We start from the raw sequence: 12,506 nt of genomic DNA, 5'->3' as shown, positions 1-12,506 counted from the left end.
TGTCGGCCTCCTGCTAGATTGGCAGGGTTTGGAAAGATGAGCTGCCCGTGATGGCAGTCAATGAGAGGAGCCAACACCCAAAAACTGTGAGAAAGACGCCCTATGTGTGTTAGGTCTAACCACCAGAGGGGCTCAGGTCCTCGGTGGGTGTTTACGCCTTCTCTGGGATTCTCCCCCTTCCCACAAGGTAAACCCTTTGGTGGGGGGACGAGGGATCACTGTTTAGTCAGATGAGTGGGAGACCCCCCTCTTAGGGTGGTGGGGTAAGCAGGCAACTGCTTTTTAATCTCGATCAGGAGGTCTTTCAGAGAATCAATTTCTGACCAAATCTGACTCTCTGACTCTGATTGTCCTGACTCTGTCTGCCTATCCCTATGGCCACGCTGAGGTCCATGGTTAGACCAATCATTGGGCTCCTGAGGGAAGCGATCTCTGTTAAATTGCGAGGGTAACGACCCTGCTGGCGGTTACCCTTCCCTTGGTAGGGCTGTTCCCGGCGGGGGTACTGACCATTTGGTTTGTTCATGTCATTCCTAGGTTGACCATTGAACATCTGATTACCATTGCCTTGCCAGCTCTTCCACCCACCCTGGTGGTGGTTTTGTGGAAAGCGGTTTTGGGTGGCACCTCTCTGGGTTGGCCACTCCAACGGCACTTCACAGCCTTCCGAATCTAACGGATCACCAGCTGTGGATTGTACATTGAGCACTCTAGGCTCCTCATCCGGCTGGTCCACCGGGCGCACCACTGTCTCCCATGTCCTTTGTGCATTCTTCCTAATCTTCCGCATGGTGGGTTTACCCTGTTGGCACATCGGTGCAACATGCGTGCGCACACAAGGGTGGAGGTTGTGTATGAATAGTGACCTAAAGGCCCTATGCTCTTCCAGGCCTGGGGCGCTACTGCCTTGGAAGAACGCGTGTCTTAAACGCGCATAATATTCACGTGGGGGTTCTGTCCTTCTCTGCCTGATCTGGATGGCGCTGATGGTTGCCAATGTTTCATCAGTGTAAGGAGAGTACTCCTCACGCAGAACTTTACACAACCTAGAATATTTATCACGGATTCGAGGGGTCTGTGTCTCGATGAAAGCATGAACGCTTCCACTGGTTGTTTTCCAGATAAGCTTCAGCTTCTCACTTGATGTGACATGGGGTAGGTCAGAGAGAGAGTGTTCAATCTCTCTGAGGTAATCCTCTATGGTAGAGTTATGGCTGCTAGGGTCAAATCGCTCAATATCTTCGGCGAGGGAATCAAGCTGACGCATGCGGAGAGCGGGGGAACTACCTCTCCGTGCTTTCCTTGACCTCCTAGGGCGTTCCTCTCTGAGCTACTAGATGAAGAGTTCCTTAGGGGAGAGCTGCTCTCATCGTAGCTATCAGAGGAAAAGGACGAGGAAGAGGGTTCACTGTGTGTAGGTTTAGCTACCGCGTGACTTTTACCCTTTCTCTCCTTCTTAGCAGCCTGAGGCTTTAGGAGCCTTTCAGGTGCTGGTGGGCATGACCTGGCTCCACCTGGGTTGTGAGAGGGGGCTACAGCATGGCGCTCAGGTTTGTCTGGGAGGCGTGAGGTAAGCAGGCAATCTGATGTGTCTGCGTCTGACTCTACTCCTCTCCTAGCTACTGGCTCTACTTCTGCCTCTGACTCTCTGGATGATGCTCTAAGCATTGCTAGGGCCCTGGCGCTTGTTTCGCGACTTTCCTTCGGGGCCTGGTCATAAACGGCTACACTGTTGGACCGTTCAGTATCGAGCATGCTAATGCACGTCACCAGTGTCTCATTAGAGAGCTTGAGCTCCTCATGTAGTTTCTGGTTGCGTGTGTCTAGTCTGTCACAACTAGAACTCAGTTCCTGGTTCTCCTTGCGGAGAATCTCTATCTCCAGGCGGCTGCTCTGGTGATGAAACAGGAATAATCTACCTATCACTCTTTTAATGGTGAAGACTTTACGGTAGGGATCATGAACATGCCTGATTAAGTCGTCAATCTTGGACTGACACTCATCTAGGTTCATCTGTTCAAGTGCCTCCCTTTCATCAGGGGAGGTTTTGAGGAGGTCTGCCACAAATTTAAAAAGTTGGGCGGACTCCACAGGAGAGAGGTTACTCTCAGCTCCTGGCGTGTGTGGGGTGGTCTGGCTCATCCTGTCTGCCTAGTCTGGGGCACGGAACTACGCCTGGTAAGCAAGTGACGTAGTCACTGATGCTTAATTAAAACCCTTTTAATGCAAGCTAATGCAAGTAGTCACAACGCAAACTACAACAATGTTATGCTTAATAACAAAACAAGGAGATGCACAGGTGAGGGCCTCTGACCTGTGACTTACACCAACGGCTAGGTAACTACCGTGTTATTTTTACAATTCTAAAATGCTAGTTACTCTCTTGTTACAACTATTACAACTGATTGTACAGGTTGCTATGGTAACAAAATGATACTTGTGTCTCCAATGGTTGCTGGTAACACAAGTATGGACTCCCACTAATTAAACTTACAGTGTGGCTGGAACAGGACTGTTAGATAATTAGTATGTATTAAACAGTTAGTATCACGACACTTAAAATTATTCAAAACCACATTTGATATATGCCTTAGCAGTTTCAATGGACCTGGTAGGGTCCTGGAGTTACTCAGGGGGTTGGATTCCTATTTGTTATTGCAACAATATCACTGAAGCCAACAATACCAATCCTCACACGGGTCGCACCAAATTATGTAGGTGAAACCGGGGTTGCTACATTAGTTTAATTAAATCAGTCTCATAAAATTTAATAATCATTAAATTTAGTATTTAATATTTTATAATTAAATTACTAAAACAATGAAAAGCTCTAGTTGTACCACTATGCTACAGTCTAAGTATGGTATCACAATACTATAGTACTACAATATCACTACAAAGTCTATAACACTTCATGAAACAACCAGAGAAGTGAAGGCATTTGAAGTACTTGATTGGCGGAAAATGGCTTTCAGTGGAATATTGGAACAACAACAGACAAGACAATTGTTTAAGTCTAAATAAACAATTTATTGAAGGTAACAAACAGTAATTAATGGCTAATACTAATCATATAAACAACTGAGTATAACCATGAAACAAGGCACAAAGTGGAGTTGGGAATACAGAGGAGGGGGCATAAGATCCTCCTCGTCTCTGTGTGTGTGTGGGTGTGTGTGTGTGTGTGTGCGTGTGCAGGTATGCGCGGTTACGCGCTAACTGGAGAAAGAGGGAGAGGCTATGCGCAAGCGCACAGGCGATAGATAGTATATGCGTGAATGAATATAGTGCGCAGGGCATCACCTAGATTGGGGGGTGGTCAGCGGATGCGAATGCAGATCCGAGGCCAGCTTTTGCCTGTTTTAGGCGCCAGTTTAAGTTGGAGGATGGGCACAAATGCAATGAGTAGACAATGGATTCTTATCTCGAGGGTTAGAATCCAGGCTATAGGCCTTTAACGCAATACAAAATGTATAAGCAGCACTTAAATCGCGATTGTGTACGTGTATACGTTCAGATGGTGATTGAGGGAGTTAGAGAGAGAGATGGTGCATGCACGTTCTAACAAAATAGCAAAGTAAAAGAAAGCAATGATAATGTCACGGTTTACAAACCGTGCAAACTGTGAATTACAAAGTGCGCATTTAAATCATAAATGAAATAAAACAAGGATACTTTCACACAGATATTAACACACATATAAGACTAATCTCTGCCCAGATGTCAGCCTTACTTGATTAACGCTCTTGCAGCGTTAAACGGTGTATTACGGAATTCCAACTGAACAGCGCGGGACGCAGGTTCGGGGGAGATGTCCGTGTCCTTCCTTAGCTCGTCAGCTGAAAACTCGTGCAGGCCTTGGTGGGCATCAGACGGTCTTGAAGGAGGTAGAAGTTATGTTCGTCGACGTGGAGAAACTAATAAGGGAAGCCGGTCGCCTTATCTTACTCAGAACACTGCTGGGCTGCAGTATAATTTTACCGGTATATCTTAGGCTGCAACTAAACGAGTCAAAGTATTTTCGTAACTTCGGCCAAAAGTTCAATACGGTTCGTTGTTGCGTGGTCCTTTGTTCTTCTTCTGCAGAGAGGGTATCTCTTAAATGAATGGTGTTTACTGTTGTAAACCCACCGCCAGAGAGACAGATATGTGGGTTTTTCGTGGTTTTAAAGGGAAAAATGCGTCACCTTATTTATCACCTTGCGGTGACCAATACCGAGTGAATGAAATGTAGATAAGAAAGTCAAAGTGATAAGAGAATTGTGGGTAATGTAGTCTATGGTAGGACATTCACTTACATGTGTTTCTGCATATGTGTGTGTGTGCATTCTTAAGCCAGCTCAGTTGAAAATGTCTCCGTTAGCTCATGTCAAGTGTGCTCAGGTCTCAGTCCTCAATGTCTTCCCCCTTTCCCTGTTTTGCATACTTGGTTACTACTTAGCTCACCAATGGCACTCCTAATTGGCTGAACACACCTGAGAGTTGTAATTTACACTTGACTTGAATTAGATGTGTTTGGAGCCGTTAAGTTAAAGATAAAGATGTACTCTCTCACCCTTTCAATTCTCAATTCACAACTGTCTCTGTCTCTGTCTCCCTCTCCCTCCTTCACCCTCTCTTCCTTTCTATCCCTCCTTCTCATGTACATTCTCTCTCTCATATGTCTCTCACCCATAGATGCATAAAGACGAAGATCTGAAGTGCTAGAGGTTCCAATGAGCTATACTGAAAAAAAACAAGCAGCCTCTGATCCAGGAGCCTCTGATCCTACAGTGGCTCAGTTTACTGGCCTTAAAGTCAAAACTACGCAGTGCTAGACAGCCTCAGCTAGACAGGCACAAGGGCAGGCACTGGCGCGGGGTGGCGCTAGGTTGGTGGGGGTAACACGGGTGCCTCGGCGTGAGCCCTGCCGTGCCATGCTGTCCCTTTGTGCTCGACGGTGCCCAATTGAAAACGAGACACAATGCCCGCGCAGTGCAGGGGCATCGCTGGCGCCGCAGACGCTAGCACTCGCCAGACGGCGGTGGGTTAGGGTAGGGCGCCTCAGCCCCTGTCAAACCGTGACAAACTCACAGTTTCACTAGTGTCAGAACGGAAGTGTTTTTGTGTCTGATTGTGCTGAAGAATCGGTCAGGAGCCCTGTATTCATTTAGGTTTGATTGTGCTGAAGAATCGGTCAGGAGCCCTGTATTCATTTAGGTTTGATTGATCAGGAGCCCTGTATTCATTTAGGTTTGATTGATCAGGAGCCCTGTATTCATTTAGGTTTGATTGATCAGGTGTATTGATCGTATTAGGTGAACCTTGGCTTGTCATAAACATCTTTAGGAGGGGCAATCCAGAGAAAAAAAACATGTTTTTTTTTTTCTGTGTGTGTTTGCGTGTGAGTGTGTGTTTGCGTGTGAGTGTGAATGTGTGTGCGTGCGTGCGTGCGTGCGTGCGTGCGTGCGTGCGTGCGTGCGTGCAGAAGTTTTCTTGCATCCTGTTTCTCTGCACTTTGAGAAGGCGATGTGTTAGATAATGGCCAAGTCACAGAGCCTCAAAAATTCACAATGTCAGGTGTCGAGGACCGAATTATGTGGTGGCACTTGGGTGTATTGATCTAGTTTCATGTGTTCAGGTGCATCCCATTGATCGGAGTTTGACTGATTAGATGTATTGACTGTATTGATTTGACTGACTGAGTCCTTGACTCTCCTGCACATCTAAAGAGGACGGATTCTAGTCTGAGGAAAATGGGCTTTTCAGTACATTTGTATTTGAGCATTTGCTTGCAAGGTGAAGGCATCCTGAGTCTTTTACACACTTTGAAGAGTCGATGCATGTGTTTACATTTGCGTGCTTGGTGGAAAGAGCTGTGTGTGAAAAGCAATTTGCTTGCACGGCTGAAGGGGGACATTCACCGGAACAATCCATGTTTTCAAGAAGCCTTGTGTGCTGCACTGGAAGTTCTCTTACGTTTGTGTGTGTTACTATTGCTACTGCATATGTGGATGAGTGTGTTTGTTATGCATGGTTGCATGTGTGTATCTGTGGAATTATAGGTGTGTATTTATGCATGCAATTGTCTGCATGTGTGTCATTGTGCGTGGTCCCACTTCTTTCAATCTCTCTCTGTCCGTCTCTCTCTCTCTCTCTCTCTTCCTCTCTCTCTCTCCCTACATTCCCATTTGTCTGTGTATAATGAAAGATCTGTTAATTAACTACCCTCTCTATACTTCTCCCCCCCCTCTCTCTCTCTCTCCCTCTCTCTCTTCCCTCTCCCCCTCTCTCTCTCTGCTCCTGGTGCGGCTGGATCAAACGCGGGCTCTGGCCGGTGGCCCTCCCGCTGTGCTCAGATGAAATGCACTGCAGACTTTAAAGACTTCCTGTCATTAGCATGGACCTCGTCTCGACCGCTAGCGGCCCACACCACACCGCCTCAGTACCCCGCAACAATGAGCACAATGACACATGCCACCCAGAGAACAGAATCGCACAGGGAGAGAGAGAGAGAGGGAGAGAGAGAGAGAGAGGGAGAGAGAGAGAGAGAAAGAGAAAGAGAAAGAGAGAGAGAGAGGGAGAGAGAGGGGGGGAGAGAAAAAGAGAAAGAGAGAGAGAGAGAGAAAGAGAAAGAGAGAGAGAGAGGGAGAGAGAGAGAGAGAGAGAGAGAGAGAGAAGGGAAAAGGGGAAGGGAGACGGAGAGCTGCTGGTCACAAAAGAGTAGGCTATTTACCGCACATTGTGTGTGTGTGTGTGTGTGTGTGTGTGTGTGTGTGTGTGTGTGTGTGTGTGTGTGTTAGCTCAGAGAAAGAGGCAAAGTGAGTGTGTGTTGATGTGTACTGTATGTGTTTGTTCGTGTGTGTGTGTGTGTGTGTGTGTGTGTGTGTGTGTGTGTGTGGCTGTGTTTACATGGGTGTGTAGTCTCTCTGATGGAGTGTTTTAAGTGCAGGGAGCCTCACCAAGCCTTTAATTAATATCTAACTGCCTGCCATCCACCTGGCCTGCATTAGTGTACCTATTGTGTTTGTCCTTATAATGTATCGGTGCGAGTCACACACACACATCCATCCAAACCTCTTTTCAAACTCACACACACTCTCTCTCACACACACACACACACACACACACACACACACACACGCACACATACACAGCACCTAACTGACTGCTCAGTGAGTGTATTGGACGTCACCCCAGCGCTGAGCGTCCCCAGCGGGCGGATCAAAGCCTGTGCTCTCTCCTCTCCTTTAGCCTTCTGTTTGAAATATTCACAGCCAATAACGCCGACGAGTGGCTCTGTGTCCTTGTGCTTGTTACTGATGCAGAGGCCTGCCCTGAGCCAGAGAAATCAATTATTTACAGTCTCTCTCTCTCTCTCCTCTATCCCTCGTTCTCTTTCTCCCTGTCTCTCTTCTCTTCTCTCCTGCCTCTTCTTCTCTCTCTCTCTCCCTCTCTATATATCTAGCTCTCTTCTCCCCTGCCTCTTCTTCTCTCTCTCCTCTCCCTCTCTATATATCTAGCTATCTCCTGTCCTCTCTCTTCCTCTCCCCCTGTCTCATCCTCTTTCCTCCATCTCCCCATCTCCTCTCCTTTCCTCCATCTCTCCATCTCTCTCTCTTTTCTCCTCTCCTTTCCTCCCTCTCTCTCTGTCTTCCTCCCTCTTCTCCTTTCCTCCATCTCTCTCTCCTTAATGCTTTCTGTACTCTACTACCTCTCACCTCTCACTCTCTCTTATCTCCCCCTTCAGCTCTGCCAGAGTGCCTTCTTCTTCCTCCTCCTCCTCCTCTTCTTCTTCTATTTCTTCTTCTTCTTCTTCTTTCCTGTCTCAGCCTGGTTGGTTCTGCTCATCATCTTAGCCCTTGTTGCTTCTGCATTGTGAATTCATTGTTACAAGCTGCTCCTCTTAACGACGGACACGTGTTAGGGCGACACGGATACACATCGCCCCGCTGGCCTGTCAGTTCACGTCTGTGTCACACACACACACACACACACACACACAAACACACACATAAATTCCCTCAGTCACACCAACACACACACACACACACACAGAGACACACTCACATTCACACACGCAAATAAACACACATTCGCATGCATACACATTTACACACACACACACGCACACACACACACACACACAAAGCGATGGTGTTAAAAAAAACTTCCTCTGTCGCTGCTAGATGCTTCCCTCTATTAGTCTCTTTCTCTCTGCATGACTACACATCAGAAGGGTGGGAGGGGAGGGGTGGGGGGGTGGGGGGTGACAGGCCGCTACAGACAAAAGACAGAAGAGAGAAGAAGTACGAAACAATCAACACAGAAGATTTCTGACGAGCGGACAAGTGCTAATTAATTTGATTAGAACAAGACAATTAAAGGCGTGATCCAAGTCATATCTCTATCTCGCACAAATGCACGCACGCACGCACACACACACACACACACACACACACACACACACACACACACACACACGCACACACACAGACACGTACACACATACTTGTGGTCTTGGCGTCTTGCTTGGCACACAGAGGAGTGCCTTCACCCCACAGATGTGATAGGAAGAGACATGAGACCTTCCGCCACACACATACACACACACACACACACACACACACACACACACACACACACACACAGACACACACACACAGACATGCATACTGGCATCTTTGCAATGTCTGTAACCCTTTGTCTCCTTCCTGCAAATCCTTCCATTCTTTATTTTTTCCTTTCCTCCTTTCTTTTTGTGCTACTCTTTCACTCTCTTATCCCCTCATCCTCGTCCATCTCCCCCACTCCATCACCCTCTTTCTCTTTTCATTTCTCTTTCTTTCTCCCTCTCTCATTCCTCAGGTCTCTCTCGTCCTTCTCTCCTCCCTCCCTTTTCTCTATCTCTCTATCTTATGCACGCTCCCAGTGTCTTCATCATGCCTCTCTCATCCCCATTCTCTCTCTCTCCATCTTTCTCCACCTCTCTTTCCACCTCTCTCTCCCTCCCTCCCTCATCTCCCCCAGCTCTCTCTCTCCCCTTCCCTCCTTCTCTTCCCGGTGTTCAGTGTTATCTCCCCTCCATGCAGCCCACTGTACTGATGGCCGTCGTCACAGGGGCAAACATGAAGGCTGTGGCCCGCGCCCCTTGCGTAAGGGAGGGGGTGGAGTGGAGACCACACACACTTCTACCCACCCAACCGATCGACTGACCGGCCATCCAACCAAATCAGCGCTGTTTTTACACACCCCCATTCAAAACATCACCAACCCTCCTCAGACACACACACACACATGTATATATACATATACACACTATATATATAGTGATCATTTATCAGCTGTATTCAACCACCCCCTAGACTACCATGCACCATAAAGAACGAATCACCTTAGGAGCCTCAACACTCAACCACTGAGCCCATACGACCACCGTGAGCCTTTCGTCTTGAACCCTGATCTGAGGTCAGATTTAGCGGTTAATGTAAACGCTGGATTCAGTTCAGCAAAGGGCAAAGAGTCATTACAGGAAATAGCATCTGCACAGTGGCATCCTATAGCTATCAACTCACAATATTACCCCCACACAACACACACACGACTACACTCCTTCTCCACTCCTATCCAAGACAAAGCTGCCAACATCTCAATGCCCCCCCCCCCCCCCCCAAAAAAAATCAATGCCCATTGGACCCTCAGACAAAAAAAATGAGGGGGGAGGGTTTGCCCGAGTGCACCATGGGAGAGAGAGATTGCTTGGAGGCGGCAACAATACCACTCTATATTTCCCTCAAAAGCGGACATGAAAGCGCTTTCATTAACACAAAAAGAGCTGAGAAGAAAGGAGAACAAGTGAATGAAACAGTGAAGGAAAGGAAGAGAAAGAGAAAGAGAGAGAGAGAGAGCGAGAGAGAAGTATAGATGGGGCTTCATATATAACTCTCCAACCATAATAGGCCATTGTCAAGGCTGCTGTATTTACCCGGAGCGAGAGACGACAGACTTCACAAAAGAGAGTGCAGGGCTGCAGGAGAGAGAAATAGATGGAGAATGGAAAAGAATGAAAGAGAGAGAGAGGAAGGGAGAGAGAGAGAGAGAGAGAGAGAGAGAGAAAGACAGATGACCTCATAGTCCATCATCTGTACATGCTCCTCATGATGTGAATGACCTCTGTAGTTCATGTTTTATGAAGGTGTCCCCCCCCCCCCCCCAGAATAAAGGGTCACTTGTTTCCAGTGTTCAGGGACTGTGTGGGTGCATTGCATTGTGTGTGTGCCATGCTGGTTTGCATTGTGTTTCATTGCTATTATGTTTAGTCTTGTTTTGTTGTTCTATTGTCTCTCCTTTTTCCCGCGTTGCATCCTGTGCTGAGTGGAGTAGCGTTGCACAGTGGATAAACCCTGGAGAAGAGCGCTCCAGCATAGCGTAGAGTTTTGGAGCATCTCTGACCCTCGCTGTCGGCAAATGGGCCAGAGCAAGGCAGGAAGGGGAGACTGGGGTGAGGAGAGAATGAGAGGAAGAGAGAGGAGAATGGATCTTGATCAACGAAGAGGGAATAAAACTCAGCTGAAAGGATGCGAGAGACGAGAGCAGCCTGGTTTGTGTGCTCTGGGCCTTCTGGAACTGGAACAAGGAGTAGGACCTGAGCAGGCTGGCATCATCAAGAACACTAGCCTCAGTTAACAGTGTGTGTGTGTGAGACTGTGTGTGTGTGTGTGTGTGTGTGTGTGTGTGTGTGAGAGACTGTGTGTGTGTGTGTGTGTGTGTGTGTGTGTGTGTGTGTGTGTGTGTGTGTGTGTGTGAGAGAGACTGTGTGTGTGTGTGTGTGTGTGTGTGTGTGTGTGTGTGTGTGTGTGTGTGTGTGAGAGACTGTGTGTGTGTGTGTGTGTGTGTGTGTGTGTGTGTGGTGTGTGTGTGTGTGTGTGTAGGGGGGTGGTAGAGAGAGAGAGAGAAAGAGAAAGAGACAAATTACATAAACCTCATACTTTTAAACAACCATCCCCCATAACTGGGTCTTTCAGAGTGGTCTGAAAATGACAGTAATTGAACAGGTGAAAAGGGGAAAGGAGAACAGGAAGGAAGTGAAAAAGCAAGTGAAGAAAAAGACAAAGACAGCACCTCAGGACTCAGGCTCCCATGCAGATCTGATGGGAATGAAGAGAGAATCTAAAAAGCAAGACAACCAATAATCTAAAGGAGGAATCCATTCTATGGCCTGAGCTTCCAGCAGGAGGTTCTTCCGCATTGGTCTGTGTGGCTTTGCACTATACATGGAGCCAATGGTCTAAGCAGATAAGACAAGAGAACACCACAAAGTGCCAGCTCATCCACACACAGACAGGCCACCATGGCTTCATTACTCAATAGCATATTTATAGACTGGATTTACTGACCACAAACATGTGCATTACTTGTTGAAAACACACTGTTTAAAGTGTCTTTTTACATAGTGGGAAAATGTGGATTATTTGTCACACACATTGAGATGTTGGCAGCTTTGTCTTGGATAGGAGTGGAGAAGGAGTGTAGTCGTGTGTGTGTTGTGGTGGGGGTAATATTGTGAGTTGAAAACACACTGTTTACATGTTACTGTTGGGCCACTTGGTAGATGTTTTTATGCAAAGTCACTTACAAGTACAATGCCTAGAAGATAGCTGATTAAGGAAACATTAAAATGTGCGATATGGCATGGATAATTGCAACTGTGCTAATTTGCCATGAATTGTTTCCTAAATAGTTTTAAATGATTACCACCCTGCTAATGCCTTAGACTTGGATATAGGGCCATACAGAGTCAAAGAGTCAAGACACACACAAGAGTCGACACACAACACACACAAGAGTCGACACACACACAACACACACACACACAAAAGTCGACACACGCACAAAGAAATGCTGTTTTAAAAAGGACCACAAGAGCTTTTAGTGGCAATAAGACGTGTGTTTGTAGTGGGATGGATCATCTTGTTCTATCTCTTGTAACTTCAGAGACATCATTTGAGTTTTGAATTTGTTTTCGTACTTAACTCTGTCTTAAACCCTTGTTAAGAGGGGCTTTTACCATTGAACTGAATGGACACACACACACACACACACACAGTCACAATCACTCAAGCACGCACATACACACACACACACACAATCACTCAAGCACGCACATACACACACACAACACAACACACACACACACACACAATCACTCAAGCACGCACATACACACACACACACACACACACACACAATCACTCAAGCACGCACATACATAAACACACACACACACACACACACACACACACACACAGTCACAATCACTCAAGCACGCACATACACACACACACACGCGCACGCACACACACACACACACACACACACACACACACACACACATACAGTCACAATCACTCAAGCACGCACATACACACACACACACACACAGTCACAATCACTCAAGCACGCACACACACACACACACACACACACACACACACACACACACACACACACACACACACGCACATACA

Source organism: Clupea harengus, unplaced genomic scaffold, assembly GCF_900700415.2.
Source record: "Clupea harengus unplaced genomic scaffold, Ch_v2.0.2, whole genome shotgun sequence".
In the NCBI taxonomy this organism is placed as follows: Eukaryota; Metazoa; Chordata; class Actinopteri; order Clupeiformes; family Clupeidae; genus Clupea; species Clupea harengus.
The sequence above is the reverse complement of the archived record's forward strand: the minus strand, read 5'-3'. Positions refer to the sequence as shown.